Genomic DNA, 26,293 nt, shown 5'->3' with positions numbered 1-26,293 from the left:
GAGAAAGGGGTATGACATTCTGCAAGGATTTGGCCTCAGGAATGTTCTGGATCCTAAGTCTCTGAGAAGGAGCGAAGAAAGAGGAACAGTTGCAGTAAAAACAAAAACAAGCACATGGAACTCTGCTCAGTGTTGCGTGGTAGCCTGGACGGGAGGGGAGCTATGGAAGAATGGGCACGTGTATACGTATGGCTGAGGCCCTTTGCTGTTCATCTGAAACTATCACAACATTGTAATTGGTTATACCCCAATACAAAGTAAAACCTTAAAAAAAAAACAACTCATAGTTATTAAGATGTTTAAAAGATCAGTAGAGGTTTGGGCAGTCTCTTGGAACTCAACAGACAAAAGCAGGAGTTCAGAGCCTGAAGTGGAGTAGGAATCCTAGACAATATGCCTGTTTTCAAGCCGAGACCTTTGAATAATTATTCCCTAGGTTAAAGGTTATAACAGTAATATGTAATCCCACACAAAGTTTTAAACACAGTCTCTAATCATCTCAAAGCCTAACAGGAATTAACATAAACCGTGTCTAGTCTTCTTTGGAGGAAGATAACATCATCCAGTGTCTCTAAAAAATTTCATACACAATGTCCTACATTCAACCAAAAGGGTAGTGGGCTGAATGAATGAAAAACAAAATAAAAACAGACAGTAGAACCAGATACTCAGAACACCCAAATTTCATAGTTATTAGAAATATAATTTAAAATAACTTGATTAATATGCTCAATAATATAAAGGGAGTAATACAGAAAACAGATGGAAATATGGAGAATTTTATTCAAGATCTGAGATATATAAAAGTAAATCAAATAGCAATCTTAGAAATTAAGAATAAAATGCAGAAATAAATACTCAATGTGAAAAATTAACAACAAATTAGAAAAAAACGGTAGAGATTATTAGTGAGCTGGATAATATGACATAAGAAATTATACAGATTATAACAGAGATAAAAAGATTGGAAAACAAAATAGAAAATTATAAGACTTGTAAGACATCATAAAAATATCAACATATGTAGTCCCAAAGGGAGAGGAGAAAGAAAATGGGCAAAAATTCAGTTTGAAGAGATGCTGTCTGAGAATTTTCCAAAATTGGTGAAAGACAGTAAGTCACAGATTTGAAGAACTCTAAAAACTTCCAGCGAAACAACTACAAAGAAAACTATAACCAGACATATCATAGTAAAACTGTTAAAAGTCAAAGAAAAAAGGAAAGAAGTCATAAAAGCAGCACAGGAAGAGAGAGAGAAACATAATTTTTGTTGTTTCTGTGTAGTCGCTAAGTTGTGTCTGGCTCTTTGTGACCCTATGGACTATATGTAACCCACCAGGCTCCTCTGTCCACGGGATTTCCTAGGCAAGAATACTGGAATGGGTTGCCATTTCCTTCTCCAGGAGATCTTCCTGACCCAGGGATCGAACCCAGATCTCCTGCTTGGCAGGTGGATTCTTTACCACTGAGCCACCTGGGAAGCCCAGCATTTCTCTTACTAGATTATCAGTTTATTATAAAAGGACATAGTTCAGAAACAGCCAGATGAAAGAGATACATAAGGCAAGGTTTATGGAAAGGGGAACAGAGCTTCCATGCTCTCTCGAAATACCACTCTGCTCCCATTGCCAAGTGTTTACCAGCCCAAAACCTCAACTCTTTTTGTTGAAGAGTTTTGATAGAGTTTAATCTAGAGCTGCCCTTCTCTTCCTCTTCCCAGAGGTTAACAGCTGGCTCTAAAAACTTCAACCATCTAATCACTTGTCTTTCTGGTGACCAGTCCTATCTCAAACCTCTCTGGGGACCCTCCCCCCAAGTCATCTCATTAGCATAAACTCAGGCACACTCAAAAGAGATAGTTAATAAATTACAAAAGACACTTCTATCAGTCAGGAAATTCCAAATGTTTTTGCTGGGGACAAAAATCACATATATTTCTTATACACTCTAGTATAAGCTACCTCTTATTTATCAGATGAGGCTGTTACTTTAACTGTGAAGACCTTGCCCAAAGGAAAAACAATGTCCTTCATGCCTTTCTTATGTATATATATTTCAATGCTTCAGTTTCATAACCAGAGCTGACCCCCAGCTAATACCTTCAGAGAAGTTATACTGGTTGCTCACACTGGAATCTATTTTGATTAGCTTAGCATTTCCTCTGATTGAATGGTGACCATACCTAAATAGTCATCAGTAACTATAGAGTTAGACCATAGTCTATCTTCCAGTTTATAGTCAGGAAAAAGAAACCTCTCTAGGCATTTCAGGCAGGAGAGCATTCAGTAAAAGAAGTTAGATGTTTACAAAACTTTTGAAAGCACCAAGGAGGGCAACAGACAGTGAAAATCATCAGTTATCTTCAGAAATCAGAAAATTGCAGGAATCACAGGAAACAGCCGCTAATGATCTCAATAGCCTATTGCACCAAAGCAGATGGTACTCAGCAGAAAGCCTAGAAGTCACTGCAAAATCTCACATCTGATGTCTATTGAAGACCACATGCCTGCTTGCTGAGGTTGAACAATAATGATTTTTGTTGTCTTCCACCCTACAAAAGCTAACATGAATAACTCTTATTGGAAGAATCAAAACCACAACCCTGCTGGTAAGAGATTCTGGGTAATACAGTTTCCAGATTCTGACCACTATTGTAAGGGAGCTCTTAGAAGGACAGGGATGATACTGAGTTAGCATCAGACAATAGCTGCCAGAAATCCCAAGAGATAATTACAATTTTTTAACTGAAATATACTTAATTTACCATGTTGCATTATATGTTTAAAATATTCTTTTCTTTATGGTTTATCTCAGGATATTGAATATAGTTCTTTATGCTATATGTTTGGAACTTGTTGTTTGATAATCACAAATTTAAAACAAGAAGAGAAGGATAACTATTCTTAACAATTTCAGTATTTTGCTAATTTATGCTAGCAAAAAGCTGGAGAGTAAGTGTGAAAATGAATTCTGAAAATATTAGAACAAGACAGGAAGGGCATAATCTTAGATCCTCAACGAATTTACTAGTCAACCTAAATAAAGAAGTAAACTGAGATAAGTTCAAAGAAATGAGTTTATTTGGGAATAGCAGAGGAGTTGCAATTCAGGACACACAAACTATAGCAAGCTACAGATGATGAGTCTGCTGAGGGCTTGGGATAGGCTGTATTTATAGAAAGGGAATGTAGAGAGGAGAGTTCTGTTGGAGTTTGTTAAAATCAAAACAGACAGAGACCAGCTTTGCAAATTCCTCGAGCAGACAAAACCAGTTCAGTCATACAAACAAAGCTCAATTCAGCTCACTTGGCAAGACCAACTCAACCTGAGTCACTTCCCATTCATGCCTCTGGAAATCATAAGCAAAAACTTTCCAAAGTTGATATGAGGCAAACCCTGTTTAACTCCCTATCATTTAAGAAAATTTCAATATAAATCAGTTTTCTATAAATTAGGAAATCAGTTTTCCATTCCTTAAGTTTTGTTTTTCTGAGGGCACATGAATGAGACTTTGCATTTTATATCCACTGGTTCCATTTTTAGATTGATATTCTTGCATATATTGATAGCAAAATACACAGGATACAAATACATGCTGGAGTGGCTGTGGAGAAAAGGGAGCTCTTCCAACTTATCTACAAAACATAGAGAATAGACTTGTGGTTGCCAAGGGGTAAGGAGGCAGGGGAAGGATGTATTGGGAATTTCGGGTTAGCAGACACAAACTATTATATACATAATGGATAAACAACAAGGTCCTACTGTATAGTACAGGAAACTATAGTCAACATCCTGTGATACACCATAACGGAAAAGAATATAAAAAAGAATGTATATACATGTATACCTAATTGCTTTGCCATACAGTAGAAATTAACACAACATTGTAAGTCAACTATACTTGAATAAAATAAATTTTTAAAAAATAGGCAGGCTGGTTTATGCTGAGGCAACAAACAACTGACAATCTTGATTGTTTACTTTGCATTCACAATACATATCCACTGTAGATCACCAAGAAAAACTTTCTCGTTGTAGACACTCAAGGACTCAGATTGATGCAGGTCATCTTTATACACGATTCTACGAAAGGGGAAGTGAGGAAAAGACAATGTGGTGAATCACTTTCAGCTTTCAAAACTTCTGCTGAGGGGCACATGTTACTTTAACTCGTAGTGCATTGGCAAAGCACGTCATCTGGTATGGAGGCGAATGCAAATATTATGTTGGATTTGTCCTTCTCAGTGTGCTCTCCAAACTCCTAAATTATGTTCCTTGACATAATTGATAAGAGCAGCATAAACATTTCTTAAAGCATGTTTTCTTTAAGTTTGTGATGCCAATTGGAGACACTACAGTTGGACTGAACTACCCTATACATGGAAAGATAGGGGGATCCTGGATTGAGAGAGGCCAGGTAGATACACTTAACCACATGAAGTGGAAGTCAGTCTATGGGAGGAAGTTCCAAAGAGTCATGGGTTTGCAGACTCTAAATCCACTTTCTAATCAGCCCCATGGATTAGGACTTCAGTCCTACCTGACCCATCCAGGTATAGGTGGATCCAAGAATTGTGGGCATCCACTGTCTTGAGGCACTGACTTCATCCAAAAGTAAATGTCAGTGTGCTGCTTCCTGCTGCTGCTAAGTTGCTTCAGTTTTGTCTGACTCTGTGTGACCCCATAGACGGCAGCCCACCAGGCTCCACCATCCCTGGGATTCTCCAGGAAAGAACACTGGAGTGGGTTGCCATTTCCTTCTCCAATGCATGAAAGTGAAAAGTGAAAGTGAAGTCACTCAGTCGTGTCTGACTCTTAGCGACCCCATGGACTGCAGCCTACCAGGCTCCTCCGTCCATGGGATTTTCCAGCCAAGAGCACTGGAGTGGGTTGCCATTGCCTTCTCCAGGTGCGACTTCCTAGAGTTGCCAAAAATAAGCTATCACAAACTTGGTGGCTTTAACAACAGATATCTATTATTCATCCAAAAAAAGGACAAAACCCTGCCATTTTTGACAACATTGATGAACCCAGAAGGCAATATGGTAAGAGAAGTAAGTCAGACAAAGACAAACACTACATGATCTCACTTGTATACGGAATCGAAAAAAGAAAGAAAAGTCAGACTCACAGGAAAAGAGATTAGATTTGGGGTTACTTCCTTGGTGGTTCAGATGGTAAAGAATCTGCCTGCAATACAGGAGACCTGGGTTTGATCCCTGAGTTGGGAATATCCCCTGGAGAAGAGAACGGCCACCCACTCCAGTATTCTTGCCTGGAGAATCCCATGGACAGAGATGCCTGGCAGGCTACAGTCCATGGGGTTGCAAAGAGTCAGACATGACTGAGCGACTAACACTTTCACTACTTTCACTTCAAACTTACAACGCTGTATATCAATTATATCTTAAAAAAAAAACTGGAAAAATCTCTTTTAAATTAGAACAAACAACAACAATAACATAAATCTATTCTCTCATAGATCTGGAGGCCAGAAATCTGAAGTCAATGTGCCAAGATCTCTAGAGGACAATTCTTCATGGCTTCCAGCTTCTGGAGGCTCCTAGGCGTCATTGGCTATAGACCCATCATTCTCATCTGTCTCCATTTTTACATTATCTTCTCTACTGTGTCTCTGTGTGTCCAAATCTCCCTTCCGTCTCTTTTATAAAAACACTAGTCATTGGATTTAGAATCCACTCTATATTCAGGAAGATTTCATTTCAAAGATCTCTAACTAATAACCCAACGTTCAAAGTCACATTCTGAGGTTCCAGGTGGACACAAATCTAGGGGAGGGATGCTAATCAACCCACAGCAGTAAAATTCTTCTCAATTATATGAGCTACTCTGAGGGAGTTTCCCCTGAGGGAGGAGTAGAAAGGTGATATATGTTTGTCCTCTCTGACCCAAAATGAGAATGTGGGGAGAGAAGATGCTTCCTGTTTCCATTACCTAGTGCTACGTAACAAGATACTTCTCCAAACTGGAGACTTAAAACAGGAACAAATGATTATTTCTCACAATCTGTGGGTTGCCTAGATGGTTGTTCCACTTAATTTGTGTCTCCTGTAGTGCTGGCTGCTGAAAGGTCCAAATAGATCACATGACTGGCAAGTTGGTGCTGCCTGTTAGCTCAGCTGGGGCTCTTTCCCAGGGCCTTGATTCTCCTCCATACGGCCTGACCAAGAGGGTATCTTGGGCTACTTACAGGATGGCATGTGAACTACTCCAGGAGTACAAAAGTAGAATCTTTCAGTACTTCGTAAGCTTCAGGACTGGAACTGAGAGCATCTGTTCCAAGCAGATCACCTGGTCAGTTCAGATTCAAGGCAAGGAGATACACAAGGGTGTGAACACCAGCACGGTTCACAGAGGCCCACCAAAGTTCCAGTCTACTAACTTTCCTTCTCCCCTAGAACTGTGATTAATGTGGACCATTTCAAGTGGCAAGGAATTTGCAAAAATAAAATGTAGAGGTGGGTTAATGGGGTCAAAGAACTTTAGGCTTTGATGTTGGATCGAGTACCTGGGATGTTGGCAGACTTTGGAGTGAGAAGGCTATGAGGCAGAAGTCAAATTCTTCATTGAAAGAGGAGCTGCTGCTGCTGCTGCTAAGTCACTTCAGTCATGTCCGACTCTGCCTGACCCCATAGACGGCAGCCCACCAGGCTCCACCATCCCTGGGATTCTCCAGGAAAGAACACTGGAGTGGGTTGCCATTTCCTTCTCCAATGCATGAAAGTGAAAAGTGAAAGTGAAGTCGCTTAGTCCTGTCCAACTCTTCGAGACCCCATGGACTGCAGCCTACCAGGCTCCTCTGTCCATGGGATTTTCCAGGCAAGAGTACTGGAGTGGATTGCCATTGCCTTCTCCTGAAAGAAGAGAGTAACCTCATAAAAGGGTCAGTGATAAAGGAAGTCAGACAGTAAGAATTCCACAGAAAGAAATATTATCACATAACGATAAGAAAAGTAATGGTCTGCAACATGACAGTAGCAGAATGTTGACTGCCCCAAGACCCTTCCCTATGGAAATGTTGAAGATAGTTTCCAATCAAGTAATCTTCCAAAAATATTAGAAACAATAATACATGCCTTGGCTGCCTAAGGAAATAGAATGCTTTTACCAGGTTTCAGAAAAAGCCATTGATCAGAATCCCTCCAAGCACTTGAGAATGCTTTTCTAAGTAACTGTCACATCAGCATGGCAGTGTGGCAATTCAAGGGGGTCAAGATTGATTTAGGGAGCAAAACTTAGAAAAGATAGTCTAAATTGACCCAATAAATGTATTTGGCTTCACTGAATAGTACTTGAGAAAACAGTTAAATTAACTCCAGGTGAAAAATATAGACCTCCCGGACTCCCCGCAAATCTTTAAGGTAGTTGATTAGCATACAAAAAGGCAAAATTTGTAATTGGTTGCTTTCTTCTATATACTCGAAAAGTTTAATATAAAGAAGAAATTTTTATTTTCAAAAATGAAATGTGGTGTGGAGATCAAAATATGAACTTTTACTGTTAAACTCACTGTAAACTTTACCTATTAGATGTACCCACCAAGGACTGTGTGTGGCTCTTGTTGTTGTGTCAGTCGCTAAGTCATGTCCGACTCTTTGCGACTCCGTGGACTGCAGCACACCAGGCTTCCCTGTCCTTCACTGTTCCCTGGAGTTTGCACAAATTTACGTACATGGAGTCCGTGATGCCATCTAACCGTCTCATCCTCTGCCTCCCTCTTTCTCATTTGCCTTCAATCTTTCCCAGCATCAGGGGTTTTTCCAATGATTTGGCTCTTCATATCAGGTGGCCAAAATACTGGAGCTTCAGCTTCAGCATCAGTCCTTCCAATGAGTCATCAGGACTGATTTCCTTTAGGATTGACTGGTTTGACCTCCTCGCAGTCCAAGGAACTCTGAAGAATCTTCTTCAGCACCACAATTTAAAAGTATCAATTTAAAAGTGCTCAGCCTTCATTATGGACCAACTCTCACAATCGTAAATGATCCCTGGAAAAACCATAGCTTGAATTATATGGATCTTTGTTGGCAAAGTGATATCTTTGCTTTTTAATACTCTGTCTAGGTTTGTCATAGCTTTCCTTCCAAGGAGCAAGCGTCTTTTAATTTCATGGCTGCAGTCACCATCCCCAGTGATTTTGGAGCCCAGGAAAACAATATCTTCCACTGTTTCCACCTTTTCCCCACCCATTTGCTGTGAGGTGATGGGACCAGATGCCATGATCTGTTTTTTGAATGTTGAGTTTTAAGCCAGCTTCTTCACTCTCTTCTTTTACCCTCACCAAGAGGCTCTTTAGTTCCTCTTCACTTTCTGCCATTAGATTGGTATCATCTGCTTATCTGAGGTTGTTGATATTTCTCCCAGCAATCTTGATTCCACCTTGTGATTCATGCAGCCTGGCATTTCACATAATGTACTCTGCATATAAGTTAAATAAACAAGGTGACAATATACAACCTTGTCATACACTTTCCCCAATTTTGAACCAGTCATTCCATGTAAGGTTCTAACTGTTGCTTCTTGACCTGCCTAACAGACTTTTCAAGAGACAGGTAAGGTAGTCTGGTATTCCCATCTCTAAGAATTTTTCCAATTTGTTGTGATCCACACAGCCAAAGGCTTTAGCGTGGTCAATGAAGCAGATGTTTTTCTGAAATTCCCTTGCTTTGTCTGTGATCCTGGTAGTCAAGAGACAAAGAAGAAAACATGCCCTCTGGTGGACTGGCAGAGCCTCAAAGATGGTGCTGAGCAGGGTCAGGTTATGCATGCTAAGAGAAGCACAACAGGAAGAGGAGACCTGCAAGTACCTACAAGAAGGTGGAGGTACCATGGATGGGCTGATAAAATGTTTTCCTCTACAGCTGGGTGTAAGAAAAGCCACTACTGAAATGTCCACTACATATATAGAGGAGAATATATATTTCCAGGGGACAGCCAGATTTTAGTTAAGGCAAGACTTAGAGATAAGATCCCAGTCGTAGTGTAAGGTAATAGTGGTTTGTTTAATTGGTGGACTAGGAGTTCCTAAAGATGCAATAAAATGACTTGGGGAGAAGGAAGTAACGTTTAAGACTGTGTCGAGGACAAGTTAGGCATTGATTAATGAGAACAGGTATGAGCGGCAAGGTGAATTTAATTATGAGTTTATTTTAGGATGACAGGCACCTGGTTTACTTGGCTTGAGGGTGGCATTTCCAGGCCACCCTCTAGCACCCTAGGCTTTAGGCACCCCTCATGCAGCTGGAGCTCCTATCACTCCCACTAGCAGTTCTCATATCTGTTTACTCAGATTTTTTCATCATAATGGTCAGTCTCAGCCCTTCAGAAAAAGTCAACTGGATGTATAGCTTATGGTTCTTACATTCTTGACTGATTATCTCTAAAAATTAATCATGCATTCCTCATGGTGCTTAAAACATCCATATAGAAGAATTTCTCTACGAATTCATGATAATTAGCAAAGAAGTCACTGAAGGTGACAGACTAGGGATAACTTGGGTCTGGATGTTGTAGAGGTCCTTTGCAGAATTTCCTTTGCTTTTTGAAGTGTAAATTTATTCTATCTATAAAGGCAAATTCTATTTTCAATGCAAAAATAGAATTCTTTTCTATGCACAAACTTATCTCTTTGATGCCCCCTACCGTGGTTTCCTGTTAACCACAGAAATATATCAAAACCTGAAAGAAGTCAGCAAAGCTTATGATTTCTGGAAGAGTACTTTTTCAAAGACTGGGTCATTATTTAAAACAAAATAAAACAAAAGCCTTACCTAACTCCCTGGGTTATAAATTGTTTTTATGAAAAACTCTGCAAAAGACTTTTAATCAAAAGAAACTTGGTAAATCTTTTTCTCCTTAGTCTTCGCACACAGTACCTTAAAATGCGTAAGAACAGGCAACAGGTGAAGTTTAGTACTTGAACTAAGAACTGTATGCCTGCAGATCTAATACTTAAAATTATATTAAGTTCAAGGCTGGAAAGAATTTTCTTATTTCAAAGTTTTTCCATATCAGCCTCTTACCAACACTTCTTGAGATAATTAATACGACGACACATGCAACAGAAACTAAGAAAGGGGGTGTAATCAGTATTTCAAAAGCAATTACTCTTTTTAAGGAATCTAACATTTTTAATAAAATTATTTTAAGACAAATTATCAGGGTCTTATCAGCACTTGATTCTTGTTCAAGATAGTTACTTGCCCCCTCCCCCAACACCAAACCGGGAAAACTTCAGAAAATCCTTTTCTGACCTCATTTAAAATGTATTATTATTTTATATGCCCCAAACCTACCAAATGAATTTGCTTATACAACAGTGAATATAGGAATGTGCTCTACTTTGCAGGAGTTTTTACAAATATGGAATATGCCCAATGTCTGTTGCCATGTAACATAAATTGTTTTCAATAATTATAATTTTGTGATTCGTAATACTGCCTCAATGGTTTTGCCTCTGTGTGTGCTCACTCAGTTACGTCCAACTCTTTGCGAGCCCATGGACTGTAGCCTGCCAGGCTCCTCTGTCCATGGAATTTTCCAGGCAAGAATACTGGACTGGGTTACCATTTCCTCCTCCAGAGGATCTTCCAGATTGAACCCACCTCTCCTGAATCTCCTGCTTTGGCAGGAGGATTCTTTACCACTGAGCCACCTGAGAAGCCTAGCTTAATTTAAAAATTATTATGTATTGTTGCTGAAAGTTTTTAAGTTGCTAAATCCAGTGATCAGTTCCCTGTCCTCATGTCATTCAACCGTCCAGCAGCATTTAATGCAGCTGGTCACCCCCTTCTCATCTGCTCTCTTGGCTTCTAGGACAAGACACATCCAGGCTCTCCTCCCACGTCTCAGTTTCCTTGGCTGGCTCCTCTTGAATCTCTTCATTCCAGGATGCCCCAGGAGTCAGTGTCTGGTCCTCTTCTCCATCATGTTCTTTCCTTTGATGATCTCATCCAACCTCATGGCTTTAATTATCCTGTATATATGCCCATAATGCCCGAACAAGGCCAGTTCTATGGGCTTGCAGCCTGTGCCCGCCTCAGGAGGACCCCACACTTGGCTAATGCTCTGTTGTCACAATCTTGAAAATTTTTAGTAATTATTTAACAAAAGACTCTCCCTTTCATTTTGCATTGAGCCCTGTAAATTAAACCTATGTCCACCTATCAAACTTATATATCCAGACTAGCCATCTCTCCAGACTTGTACACCTAACATCTCAACCTGAGTATCTAATAGATAGTTACGCTTAGTAAGAACAAAACTGAACACTTGAGAATTTTCTTCCCCAGACCTGCATCACCTCTAGCCTCTCCAAACTCAGTAACACCTTCATGTTTTCATTTGCTCAGATAAACACTTTGGAATTATTTTTGATTCTGCTGCCTCTGTCATGTTCCACAACCAGTCCATCAGCCAATCACGTTGTCTCTGTCTTCAAGACATTTTCAGCATCTAACCATTGTTCACCACCTCCACTGCTGCCATCCTGATCTGAGCCACCACCAGCTTTTCCTTGGATCACTGCAGGAGCTTCCTATAGGCCTATGGTCTATGCTCAACACAGAAACCACTACAGCCTTTTTAAACAGAGGCCTGCTCACATCACTCCTTCGATCAAAATCCTCCAGTGCTCCCCTATGTCAATCAGAGTAAACAGGACAAAGTCTTTATCAACCACCGCCCTCCCACACACACACCCCACATACACACATTTCTCCAGGATCTTGTTCCACTGCCAGAACTACTCTTTACCCTATTCTTTGACCTCCTCTCTTATTATCTGCCTCTCACTCTCCATTCAAGCCATCCTGAATCCCTTGCTCTCCCTTGAAAATGCAATCATCTTAGGGCCTTAACTGCCATATGACCCAGCAATACCACTTCTGGGCATACACACTGAGGAAACCAGATCTGAAAGAGACACATGCACCCCAATGTTCATCGCAGCACTGTTTATAATAGCCAGGACATGGAAGCAACCTAGATGCCCATCAGCAGATGAATGGATAAGGAAGCTGTGGTACATATACACCATGGAATTTTACTCAGCCGTCAAAAAGAATTCATTTGAACCAGTCCTAATGAGATGGATGAAACTGGAGCCCCTTATACAGAGTGAAGTAAGCCAGAAAGATAAAGAACATTACAGCATACTAACACATATATATGGAATTTAGAAAGATGGTAACGATAACCCTATATGCAAAACAGAAAAAGAGACACAGAAATACAGAACAGACTTTTGAACTCTGTGGGAGAAGGTGAGGGTGGGATGTTTCAAAAGAACAGCATGTATACTATCTATGGTGAAACAGATCACCAGCCCAGGTGGGATGCATGAGACAAGTTCTCCGGCCTGGTGCACTGGGAAGACCCAGAGGAATCGGGTGGAGAGGGAAATGGGAGGGGGGATCGGGATGGGGAATAAGTGTAAATCTATGGCTGATTCATATCAATGTATGACAAAACCCACTGGAAAAAAAAAAAAAAAAAGAAAGTTTGGTTACTATTAAAAAAAAAAAAATAAAATAAAATAAAAGGCAGAGTACAGGTGAAATAAGTAGATTAACTTACAGTAAAAAAAAAAAAAAAAAAAAATAAAGGCTGTTTCCTCTGCTAGAAATGTTCTTTCTTGGCTCACTCCTTTAGATCTTCTAAAATTCAATGAATTCTCTAGACCCACTGTGAATATCCTACTTAAGTTTGCAAACTACTCACTTCTAGAACTCAACGCCCCTTATCATGGCCATATTTTAAAAATTTCTTCTACAGCATGTATCACCTTCTAATGCAATATAAAACAACACTATGTTTTGCAGTATAATACACTATAATGTGTATACATATACATATAATAAGTATATGCCATATGTAGTATTTTGCACATATTTTTTAATTTGCTTATTGTTCATTGTATCTCCTTTCTAAAATGTTAGCTCCACAAGAACAGGGATATATACTAAGAACAGTATCTTGCACATAGTAAGCATTCAATATTTGCTATTAAATAAACAACCTATAATACAATCCATATTTATCATGGAAAAACTTTAAGCAAGGGATTTCATCAATATGAATTTGAATTATTCATTCTTACGGAGCTCAAGTGATCAGCGTAAACTCCCTCCCCAATATTTAGCATGATGCAAAAATAAAAACTCTCCTTCAGTTGTTCTTTATTCAGTTATTATTCACACAAATGCTATTCCCCTCAACTGTTCATTATTCAGATAAATGTTATTATTCTCCAAGATGGTGTAGAGAGTGTGAGTGGAACAAGAATACAGTAAATCACTATTAAGTGGGATGCTCCAAGATTGGATGCAATAATGGTGCCAATTTAGTAGCATCTGCTATAGGAAAGGAATTTTGAAGTAACTAAGTATAATAACCTCTTTAAGATCCTAATACAAATAAGCTACTTATAAGTCTGTAGATAGTGGACTTCTCTGAGGACTAATTTTGCCTGCTGAGTAGTAAGGCAATCATTCACATGAAGGAAATGTAGCTTTTCCCAACATTAAAACTTTCCAGTTTCTTTTGGTGGTGAGAGGAAAGGGCCAAATAAGCAACTATTATTTAAATAATTTTGAAGCTAACTTTTTTGGTGATTTCAGAGAAAAGTTACAGAGAAAAGTTGCAAGCTTGAGCCTAAGGCTACAATGTGGAAAATGTAAATGAGCAAAAGAATGGTCCACCTCTCTAAAGACTAGACTTCTAAGTCAGGCACAGGGCAGCCTGAAGCAGGCCTTGGCAGTGTGTCCTGTCTGGTATGAGGACAAGTGTGATCTAAAGGGTCAGTGTAGGGCTATATTTCCGCCTGCAGTTTAATGGGGTTTCAAAAAACAGTATCAAGAATTTATGTGGTTGGAAACAAAAACCTATCAAGAAAGGTTCACAGATTTAGGATGATTCCCTCTGGGGGAGAGAAGAGGACATTTCCTGTCTTTAACTGTTAGCTTTCAAGATTATTTTGTGCAACATCCTACAATTTACATTTTGTTTTCATATACATCATCTTATTTTGTTTGTGACTAAGCTGCTTAACAAGTTAGATAATAAGAAAATAATCAAAATGAGTTTTTCCATTTTAAATGAGTTTTAAATATAATTTTAAATAATTTTTATAAGTACAGACTTCAGATATATTAAATTTCAAAATTATTATCAAGGCATAAAGACAATGGTTTTTTTATTACACAGCACAGATGGTCCTCAGTTTTAGACATGGTTGCAGCTAAGGGGAAATATGGCTGAGCTAGCTGACTGGCTGTGTCTTCAGGAAGCACAATCTGTCCCTGGAAGTGTCCACAGCTCAATTTCATTGTAATATCCAGAGCTGGTGCAGCTTTCAAGTTCTTCCCCACACTAAACAAACCCCTCGGCAAGCCTGAAAGGAGTATTCCTTCATTATAATTAATAAAATTGCTTCCTGTTTTATAAATATTCAAGGATTTTGTGACACAATAAAAGGAGACAGACAAATACATCATTACAGTAAAATGTTCTGATTATTATCACCAAGTCTGCACAACCTACTCTGGGGAATAAACTCAATTTCCCTGGAGTGGAATCAGAGATGATCTTATGAAAGAACTGCATCTTAAAGAAAAAAATCATCATAACACCAGAGGACAGGAATAACAGCAGAATTGGAATATTTGATTCAAATAGTAACTAAAGTACTAGTATTTTCTATTTTGAAACTTTTTAATCCATAAAATTAAAATGTAAGACTAGGTATTTGATACATTTTAAATTTTAAAATCATACATTAAGGAAAATGAAAAATTACAAAATTTAAAAAATAAATCATTACTAATATCAGTTGCTGGCAGGTGAAACAAAGTGTTACAAACAAACCAACATAAACACTATATGAAATAAAGAAAACGTAACTAATGATGATAAACAGAAGACAACATGTAATTTAAAAGAAAGATGTCTCTTTAAGTGTGTCAATTGGTCTTTATTAGATAGTGAACTTATTTTTGTGTACATTTTTTCAGTTGCTGAAAAAGCTCTGATTCTAAACTAGTTGGAAGATGATATCATTGTTATTAGCTAACTCCAAGCATTTCCTTTTTACTCCATCTTCAAACGATCTCTGTCTCTCTGTCTCTTGCTGACTTTGAGGACATATTTTTAATAACTATTTTCTCCATGGGTTGCAATCTCTTTATTGACACCAAGCTGTGTTCTAATTCTTTCAGGAGAGATGTCACACGTCTTTTTTGGCTTCTTTAGCTTCACAGGGAGCTTCCATGCAGAGTTTCTTGCATTAGTTTCAGCACTGGCATTTTCATATTCTATTTGTTCAGAAGTGCCTGAAACTCAAATATTATTCTTCCAGGAGAAGCTTCTCCTTTCAATTCACATTAATTCTTCCTCTTAAGAAATCTGGAGACAGAGAAGAAGTTCATCTAAGCAAGTAAACTGTAATGCAATATAATATGTAAATAACTCAAATCATAGAAAATTTTAGAATAATGGTTTTATTCCAACAAAAAATATCACAGTATATGAAACACTAAAATTAAAGAAAAAAGAGAAAAAGATATTCCATTTACTAGCTTAAAAGTGAAATGTAATCCACAGAATCCAAGGCAGACATGCAGTTCAGTCCTGGCATTAAAAGAACTATAAATCCAGCAACCTGAAGTAGTTCAATAGAGATTCAGATCTTTACTATACCCTCTGAAGAAAATCCCCAAGGAGAAATACTTACTTAAAACTTCCATCAAAATCCACTTTCTTTATCCCAAATGCCGGGAACACATCAAAAATCTTCTTTGTTTATTACCAAAGCTCTCAGGACTTTCATTTGAACCTGTATAGGATGAATTTTTGTGTTCCCATTATCCTTTACCTTCCAGAATTACCATTTGTTATTTTTTCACTTGTAACCCCTTTCCCATGAAGGTCCCCTGGGTCCTCAGCTTAAGGATGGAATGGGAGGTCAAGGGACTTGTTCAGTTGCTAAGTCAAGTCCAACTCTTTGTGACCCCATGGACTGCAGCATGCCAAGCTCCTCTGTCCTCCACTAACTCCCAGAGTTTGCTCAAATTCATGTCTATTGAGTTGGTGATGTTATCTAATCATCTCATCCTCTGCCTTCTTCTTCTTTTTGCTTTCAATCTTTCCCAGCATCAGAGTCTTTTCCAATAAATCAGGTCTTCACATCTGGTGGCCAAAGTAATGGAGCTTCAGCTTCAGCATCAGTCTTTCCATGAATATTCAGGTGCAATTTCCTTTAGGATTGACTGGTTTGATCTCCTTGCTGTCCAAAGGTCTCTCAAGCATCTGTACAATTCAAAAGCATTAATTCTTTGGCACTCAGCCTTCTTTATGGTCCAACTCTCACATCTGTACATGACTACTGGGAAAATCATGGCTTCGACTACATAGACCTTTGTTGGCAAAGTGATGCCTCTGCTTTTTAATATGCTAAGTTTATCATAGCTTTCCTTTCAAGGAGCAAGTGGCTTTTAATTTCATGCCTGCAGTCACCATCCACAGTGGTTTTAGAGCCCAAGAAAATAAAATCTGTCACTGCTTCTATTTGCCATGGTGATGGGACTGGATGCCATGGTCTTGGTTTTTTTAATGCTGGGTTTTAAGCCAGCTTTTTCACTCTCCTTTTTTACCCTCATCAAGCGGTTCTTTAGTTCCTCTTCACTTTCTGATATTAGAGTGTTTGCATATCTGAGGCTGTTGGCATTTCTCCCAGAAATCTTGATTCCAGCTTGTGAATCATCTAGCCTGGCATTTCAGGACTTGATGTAGGTCCTATATTCTCTCAAGGAGCGTAACTACATTGAGAAGGAGGAAGACAGAGAAGCAGCCTGAAGCCACAATGCTGAGGGAGGGATTATTTTTTGCATTGTTCTTGAATATAAGAATCATTAAGGTGTTTATAGAAGGGGCCAAATGGAAAAACAGACATTAAAAACACAGAAAAGATGAACTAGAATAACCCACAGATGAGGTCCTGGGCCTTGGCACATGCTATTCCTCTCTTGCCCAGGACTCCCTATTTATGCCATCTGGGTGTGTATTGCTTGTTCTTCAGGACTCAATTCAGAAACCAGGTCCTTCAGAAAGTTTTATAGGATCCACCTCCATGTTTCCATAGCTACTGAGACACATCCTAGTGTGGCCTATATATAATAGCCTTGGGCACTTAAAGATACTATCACTAAATACCAGGTCTAGTTGATCCTTGTAACCTCAATCTCAGGCAGAAGATATAGTGCACACAGTAGCAGGTTCTCATTTAACAATTGTTACATAAATGAATGAATATTTTAAAGACAGGAAGAGGTGATCACACAACCATAAAAACAGGATAAGTCTTCTTTTTGAAAGAAACTACTTAAAACCATCATTTTCGTGGTCTCTATTTAACTAAGATAGGAACTCTGCATGCTCCTAAACAGAAAAGTATAAAAGGAATTAAATATTCTACAATTTAAAATGACTGATTCCTAAAAGGGTAGGTTATGGAAGGTAGCCCACTTCAAATCCTAGGTAGCCTACCTCAAATCCTAAAGTATGCCCTTCTTCTTTAAGGCTTTAAGATTTACTGTCCCAGAGAGTTACTGTTGTTCGACAATAGATTATTTCATATAACATGTATCATCTCACAATTCACATGGGTCAGGAGTCAGAGCGTGGCTTAGCTGGGTCCTCTAGGTCAGGGTCTCTCATAAGGTTGCTGTCACAGTACTGGTGGAGGCTGCAGTAATTGCAAAGATGAGCTGAGGATGTGGGTACAGCGGTGACCCTAAGAAGCACAGATGAGGAAATGTGAAAGGTGAGACAGGGGGAGGAGAAAAGTTAGGAAGTGTGCTTTACCGAGCAGGGTTAACAAGTAGGTGAGTAATGAGCAGGTTCCACTGAGGGTTCAACCCACTGAGAATCCTCTGAGAAACCATGCAGAACACACCTAAATATTGTCCCACTGGTGGTGAGGAGGCTGGGGCATTAATTCACCCACTCTATCCACAACTGGTTAAAGATCATGACCAGTGGTAATCTGCCTATAAGAGAACAAGCTCCTCTGGGGCCAGAGAGAGACTTCAGGCAAAGAAGAGAGACATGGAGCTGGAGGTAAGAAACTCTCTGTGTGGAAACTGTATTTGTGCTGAACTGAGGAGAGCCAAGGGGTTGTGAAGCAGGATACTAACAGTGTTTGCTACAAGTAGTTTTCCTTTGGATTCAGGGAGAGGCTTATACAGTTCAGGGCTTTTGGTCTTTACTCTCCAATGTTGTCTTGTGGCTCAGCTGGTGAAGAATCTGCTTGCAATGCAGGAGACCTGGGTTCGATCCCTGGGTTGAGAAGATCCCCTGGAGAAGGGAAAGGCCAGCGATTCCAGTAGTCTAGCCTGGAGAATTCCACGGACTATATAGTCCTTGGAGTCGCAAAGGGGCGGACACAACTGAGCGACTTTCACACTCCAAAGTTGTTAACTCCACTTTTAAAATCAGCCCAACCCAGCAGTAGAGATTCACATATCTTCAGTCTGTGATCTTGGGCAAACTGAAGTGGTAGTCTGCTTCAATCCCTCTTCTCTGAAGGACACAGTGTCCTGGATACTCTCCCAGTGACCAGCAGTGCAAACAGCAGTTACACACAGCTGATCAGAGGAAAGGATGGGAGCCTAGGAGATACTGCGTGGGCAGCTTAGGGGAAGTATGCAACTGGATCTTCCCCACGATCCCTACACTGACCTCTGCCAAAGAAGGGGTGATGGAGGCTTGGGTTACAACTGGTGGCAGTGTGTTTGATGGCTTGTGGCTAAGGATGGGGTTGAGGTTAAGAGAAAGGTCATCTATGAAGAATAAAGAGAGCCTAGTAATGGAGAAGTGAAAATGATGGAGAAAACTTGAAATAGTTCTTGTTGAAAATGAGAAAATGACCTGACTTTAAAAAACGGGGTTGTTAGGAGGTGTAGAGGGTCATACTGAGGCTGGTGCCAGTCAATCACTAGGGCAGCAGTTTGCCCAGTGGCATAATTATCTGGAACTGGGCTCAGACCCAGATAGATTCAAAACGGTGAGTGTCACCTTTGTGGGTGTTTTCTTACTGGTTACACCATTCATTGTCATTTGTCCAACTGGTTACAGATTTTTGTGTCTACTCCTCCAGTAGAGAGGCAAAGGGGTGTGAGACTAGACAGAGGCCTTCTAACCCCTAACATTCTGGAATTATGTTTTTTGGTCAGTCTCTTTCTCTTACAATATCATGAGCCTCTTAAGGCCATAGACTATGCATTATTCATCTTTGTATTCCAAACAGCTCATAATTATGATGCATAAATGTTTGTGGAATTATGACAGAACACATTTTAAAGCCTCCAAATTTATTGAACATACTTTGTGACTTGCTACTTCAAACTAAGAAACTGAAAAAGTAGAAAAAAAAATCTAAGAATGAGGAAAGCCATTTCTGCTTTATTAATAAATAGGAAGAAAAATATGAAGACTGAGTTAGTCTGAAAACAACTTAAGACCTTAAAACACAACTTTTGACTTATAAGAAAGTTAAAAATTTAAAACATTTGGCTGGTTAAAATAATTGTATGTATATTTAGTTTATTCTCTTCCACAGAAATTAGAAATAGTTTTATGTGTGTATGTAGAAAAAATTATATATGTTTACATAAGACTCTTGTTTAAAATAGTATTATTCACAGTGAGGTGTTAAACTCCTAAGGCTATTCAGTGGTGGGTTCACAAAACTTACAAAGCAAATATGCCATATCTTCCAGAAACAAGAGTGCTACAATAATTTTTCTTCAGGGAGTGTGGGAAAGAAGCAGCCTGAGAGGTAGGTTGGGGTTATGGTTCTCTTAGGAATACACAGCATAGAGAGACTGATGATTTTTCATGTGTCAACTGGTCCAGAGAGTACCCAGATACTTGGTCAATCATTATTTGGGTATTACTGTGAAAGTATTTTTGGATGAGATTAACACTTAAAGCCTTAGCCTGAGTAGGTTGTTCTCCCTAATGTGAGGGGGTCTCACCCAACCTGCTGAAGACCTGAATACAACAAAAATGTTGAACCTCTCCCAAGTGAGAGAATTCCTCCTGCATGATGCCTTTGAAATGGGACATTAGCCTTTTCCCCGCCTTCAGACTTGAGCTGAATCATTGGCTCTTTGGACTAGAACTATACCACTCACCCTCCCGGGTCTCCAGCTTGCCAACTCACCCTCCAGATCTTGGGACTTTCCAGCTTCTATTATCACAGGAGCCTATGTAAATAGATAGATGGTGGTATAGTCGCTAAGTTGTGTCCGACTCTTGTGATGCCATAGACTGTAGTGCACTAGGCTCCTCTGTCCATGGGATTTCCCAGGAAAGAATACTGGAGTGGGTTGCCATTTCCTTACCCAGGGGATCTTCCTGACCCAGGATTGAACCTGGGTCTCCTCCATTGCAGGCGGAATCCTGCACTGCAGGCAGATTCTTTAATAACTGAGCCACCAGGGAAGCCTAGATAGATAGATTGATCCATCTGTTTCTTCTTGGAAGAATCCTAATTAAAACAGAAGCCAAGAACACACATACCTGACCTGTTGAATTTGAAATGATTCTCTCCGTAGGTCTTCACGAGTATTTATTAATACTAACTTTAGTAATCAAAATAATAACTATACCATTTCAAAAAATAATAATAATTATACCATTTTCAGACTGGCCTCAAACTGAAATTGACATGACATAAAAATAAATTGTAGAATCCAAAAGGTAGGTAAATTAATTCTCCCTGTGTAATTCTTTCCACTTTTATGTATGTTTGATAATTTTCGTAACAAAACATTAAGGAAATTAATTTAAAAGGCATAGGTTGTGGAAAGTAAAATGTTCATAAAGTAAATAGAATAAAGTAGAACAAAAGTCTTAATAAGATTTTAAATAAACTGAGTTTAATTCAAATACCCCAATTCCAAAATGGCAGTAACAAGATGCCATCTCAGCAGATGACCTTGACCCTTACTTCACAGGTAAGAATGATACCTTCATGGAATACCCCAAAACGTCCAACCACCACTCCTGCAAACTTACTATACAAGTATCTCTGTTTTAGCTTTCTCTAGTCTCAGAGGATAAGGAGTACTACCTCTTGGTTAAGACCAATCCGGCCACCTTGTCCTTCTTGCTTCATCTCCAAAGTATTGCTCCATCAGTTAATCCCTCTCTGCTTTTGTTTCTTCTTTTCCTTTCTCATTAATGGTTTCTTCCCCTACAATGTGTTTGAAATGCTTAAGAAATCTACTTCTCCAAAACATCCCCTTTGTCTCAGATACAGAAGATTACTATTAATATTTTACAGAGATTCCTGTTTAGAAGAATATTGGACTTCCCTTGGGGCTCAGCTGGTAAAGGATCCGCCTGCAATGTGGGAGACCTGGGTTCGATTCCTAGGTTGGGAAGATCCTGTGGAGAAGGGAAAGGCTACCCACTCCAGTATTCTGGCCTGGAGAATTCCATGGACTGTATAGTCCATGGGGTCAGAGTCAGACACGACTAAGTGACTATCACTTCACTTCTGTTTAGAAGATGCTAGGTCTTCCTTGGGTAATACTGGTCCGTGAAATGCTTGTTACTGATCAGAGGTTGAGATAAGGAACTTTCATCAAAATGTAAAACAACTATTGGGTTGGCCAAACGTTCTGGTTCTTCCACAAGAACTTGCAGAAAAACCTGAATGAACTTTTTGGCCAACCCAATACCTTAATAAGCATGCAGTTTCATTCAGCTGACTTCTTTTATTTTTTAAGTAAGACTTTCTCAATGAAAGAAACAGTGTGCTCATTTATATTCTAGCACCTTACCTCACTATGGTTATGATCTGGTTGGTAATGAACAGTGTGTGGACTGGCACCAGTCAGGAGACTAGTTTGTTTGCGGACTACACAACAAGTAACAGGGATTGGAGTGACAATAATGCAATTCTCTCCACACATCCACGCAAATATACTACCCCAGTCAAGTGAGGCTGGAGAGAGAGCCGTCAGAATTAGCTCAGTTTGGTGTTCAGATTATGCTTCTAAGACATAGATCATGTATGTTTGAATGAATATCTGTCTAGAGCAGTGGCCCCAATCTTTTTGGCACCAGTGACCAACTTTGTGGAAGACAGTTTCTCCATGGACCTTGGGGGGAAAAGGCAGGGATGGTTTGGGGATGATTCAATTGCATTACATTTATTGTGCACTATACTTCTATTATTAAATCAGCTCCACCTCAGATCATCAGGCATTAGATCCTGGAGGTTGAGGATGCTTGGTCTGGTCTAGAACAATGTTTATCAAACTGTAGATCTTGACTGAAACTTCTTGGTAAGAATTGTTTTGTGGAACTTTTTTATAAATTGAGGCATAGTTTCTTACAAAGTTGTGTTCATTTCTGCTGTACACTGAAGTGAATCAGCTTTATGTATACATACATCCCCTCCCTCTTGCATCTCCCCTCACTGCCCCATCCCACCCCACCTGTTTGGGTCATCACAGAGCACCAAGCTCAGCTCCCTGCACTATACAGTAGCTTCCCACTAGCTGTTTCACACATGGTAGAATATATATGTAAAACCTAATCTCCCAGTACACTTGATCTTAGCCAAAAGGCCAAGAAGTGAAAAGTAGAAGGTCAAGAGATACATGGAGTATCAGGCAAATTTGCCCTTGGAACACAAAATGAAGCAAGACGAAGGCTAACAGATTTTTGCCAAGAGAACGCACTGGTCATAGCAAACACCCATGGTCAATACTGAAATCAGACTGATTATATTCTTTGCAGCCAAAGATGGAGAAACCCTCTACAGTTAGCAAAAACAGGACCAGGAGCTGACTGTGGCTCAGATCATGAACTCCTTATTGCCAAATTCAGACTTAAATTGAAGGAAGTAGGGAAAACCACTAGACCATTCAGGTATGATCTAATCAAATCCCTTATGATTATACAGTGGAAGTGACAAATAGATTCAAAGTATTAGATCTGATAGACGGAGTGCCTGATGAACTACGGATGGAGGTTTGTGACATTGTACAGGAGGCAGTGATCAAGACTATCCCTAAGAAAAAGAAATGCAAAAAGGCAAAATGGTTGAGGCCTTACAAATAGCTGTGAAAAGAAGAGAGGCTAAAGGCAAAGAATAAAAGGAAAGATATACCCATCTGAATGCATAGTTCCAAAGAATAGCAAGGAGAGATAAGAAAGCCTTGCTCAGTGATCAATGCAAAGAAATAGAGAAAAACAACAGAATGGGAAAGTTAGCGATCTCTTCAAGAAAATCAGAGATACCAAGGGAACATTTCATGCAAAGATGGGCACAATAAAGGACAGAAATGGTACAGACCTAACAGAAGCAGAAGATATTAAGAAGAGGTGGCAAGAATACACAGAAGAACTGTACAAAAAAGATCTTCATGGTCCAGATAACCATGATGGTGTGATCACTCACCTAGAGCCAGACATCCTGGAATGTGAAATCAAGTGGACGTTAGGAAGCATCACTACAAAGCTAGTGGAGGCGATGGAATTCCAGCTGAGCTATTTAAAATCCTAAAAGATGATGCTCTTAAAGTGCTGCATTCAGTATGCCAGCAAATTTGGAAAACTTGGCAGTGGCCACAGGACTGGAAAAGGTTGGTTTTCATTCCAATCCCAAAGGAAGGCAATGCCTCAAAGACTGTTCAAACTATCGCACTATTACACTCATCTCACACGGCAGCAAAGTAATGCTCAAAATTTTTCTAGCAAGGCTTTCACAGTAGGTGAACCGTGAACTTCCTGATGTTCAAGCTGGATTTAGAAAAGGCAAAGGAATCAGAGATCAAATTGCCAACATCTGTTGGACCATTAGAAAAACAAAAGAATTCCAGAAAAACATCAACTTATTGATCACAGCCTTTGACTGTATAGATCACAACAAACTCTGGAAAATTCTTAAAGAGATGGGAATACCAGACCACCTGACCTACCTCTTAAGAAATCTATATGCAAGTCAAGAAGCAACAGAACTGGACATGAAACAACAGACTGGTTCCAAATTGGGAAAGGAGTATGTCAAAGCGGTATATTGTCACCCGCTTATCTAACTTATATGCAGAGTACATCATGCAAAATGCCGGGCTGGATAAAGCACAAGCTGGAATCAAGATTGCTGGGAGAAATATCAATAACCTCAGATATGTAGATGATACCACCTTATGGCAGAAAGCAAAGAAGAACTAAAGAGCCTCTTGATGAAAGTGAAAGAGAGTGAAAAATCTGGCTTAAAACTCAACATTCAAAAAACTAAGATCATCGCATCTGGTCCTATCACTTCATGACAAATAGATGGGGAAACAACGGAAACAGTGAGAGACTTTATTTTCTTGTGCTCCAAAATCACTGCAGATGGTGACTGCAGCCATGAAATCAAAAACCGCTTGCTCCTTGGAAGAAAAGCTATGGCCAATCTAGACAGCATATTAAAAAGCGGAGACATTACTTTGCCGACAAGGGTCCGCCTAGTCAAAGTTCTGGTACTTCCAGTAGTCATGTATGGATGTTGAGTGTTGGACCATCAAGAAAGCTAAGTGCTGAAAAACGGATGCTTTTGAATTGTGGGGTTGGAGAAGCCTCTTGAGAGCTCCTTGGACTCCAAGGAGATCAAACCAGTCCATCCTAAAGAAAATCAGTCCTGAATATTCACTACTTTGGCCACCTGATGCAAAGAACTGACTCACTGGAAAAGACCCTGTGGGAAAGACTGAAGGCAGGAGGTAAAGGGGATGACAGAGGATGAGATGGTTGGATGGCATCACTGACTTGATTGACATAAGTTTGAGCAAGCTCCGGAAGTTGGTGATGGACAGGGAAGCCTGGAGTGTTGCAGTCCATGGGGTGGCAGACACAGCTGAGCAACTGAACTGAATCTCCCAGTTCATTCAACCCCTTCTTTTCCCCCTACCACCCATGTCCACATCCAATCTCAGTTTCTATTCTTATCATGCAAATAGCTTCATCTATGTTATTCTTCTAGATTACACATGTGCATTTGATTGTTATATTTACATATTTCTGATAATTATTCAAAAATATTTATTCTCCTTATCTCTGTGAGTATACCTTTCTTTGACTTGGGACTTGCCATTGACTTGCTCTAGCCAATGGAATGTTACATGACATGACCAAAGGTTTGAAGAATTTTTGTGCAACTGGGCTTACTATTTTGTACCTCTGCCATTTTCCTAAGAAAAATATGCTCAGGCAGGTCCACAAGTATCAATAATAGGAGAGATACATGGGGCAGTGTCACCCAAGCTAGATCCCCCCAGCCAGGATCAGTCTGTATCAGCTAACCACCAACCAACTCACAGATCCATGGGCAAGCCCTGCCAAGACCAGCCATCACACCCAGCTGAGTCCAGCATAGATCAGCTGACCCTAATCAACACACAAAAATCAAGTGAAAGAAATGCTTGCCTTTATATGTCCCTAAGATGTTCTGTTTATAAAGAAACAGCTGACTGATACACATTTATATATCGGTATTGGGTTACCAATATAATGTATATTGCAGTGGGTAACAAGAGGTGTGAAAGCCACTAGTCTAGAAGAGCACCATGTTTCTCTTGTATTCCTTGCTATTTAATGAACTTAAAGGAAGTTCCTGTTTGGGAGTGGCTGCTTGCAGTAATAAAGAATGAAGGTAAACAGAAAATAGAGCTGAGAGACGAGAAATGAAGTGTGTGTGGTGGGTTTGGGAAGAGACAGAGACTTAACAGCAACAAGCCTTTATTTTATATTGAGGTCCCTAAAATTGACTATTTCCTGGTGCTTTTTCTTTTGAGCAACTTTTCTCAAATTCTAATCAACACAATGTGTGTGTTACTTGCTCAGTTGTGTCTCTTTGTGACCCCATGGACTGTAGCCCACCAAGCTCCTCTGTTAATGGAATTCTCCAGGCAAGGATGCTGGAATGGGTTGCCATTCCCTTCCCCAGGGGATCTTCCCAACCCAAGGATCGAAACCAGACCTCCTGTATTGCAGGTATATTCTTTACTGTCTGAACCATTTATTAATACTATGAAGCCCTGGTTTTCACACCGGCATATATCCATTGTTTACATTCCACCTCCTTGTAGTATTCTTAGTTTAAATCACATATAAAAGTAAATACTGGAAACAAAGATTTTTCTTCACAATTTAATTCAACCTAGAGTACCTTCATGGAGAAGGCAATGGCACCCCACTCCAGTACTCCTGCCTG

At 39.6% G+C, this 26,293-nt stretch overlaps 1 long non-coding RNA gene across 10 annotated transcripts in view; it reads right to left on the bottom strand.

Annotated features, from left to right (window-relative positions):
- LOC122708225 overlaps positions 1-26,293 on the bottom strand; it is a 78,545-nt gene that overhangs the window by 43,383 nt on the left and 8,869 nt on the right. For 2 of the 10 annotated variants that reach the window (XR_006345054.1, XR_006345059.1), the window contains exons 4-6: positions 17,563-17,809; positions 15,752-15,853; positions 14,972-15,423 (exon numbers count right to left, since the gene is read on the bottom strand). The exons of 2 other annotated variants lie outside the window; for them this stretch is intronic. This is a non-coding gene — a long non-coding RNA (uncharacterized LOC122708225). Of the gene's footprint in view, positions 1-14,971; positions 15,424-15,751; positions 15,854-17,562; positions 17,810-20,423; positions 20,570-21,154; positions 21,278-26,293 lie in introns of those variants that run through there. 6 more of the 10 variants (XR_006345057.1, XR_006345058.1, XR_006345056.1 and 3 more) reach the window with 6 other exon arrangements.

Source organism: Cervus elaphus, chromosome 14, assembly GCF_910594005.1.
Source record: "Cervus elaphus chromosome 14, mCerEla1.1, whole genome shotgun sequence".
NCBI classification, from domain to species: Eukaryota; Metazoa; Chordata; class Mammalia; order Artiodactyla; family Cervidae; genus Cervus; species Cervus elaphus.
This window is presented reverse-complemented; position numbering and strand designations above follow the sequence as displayed.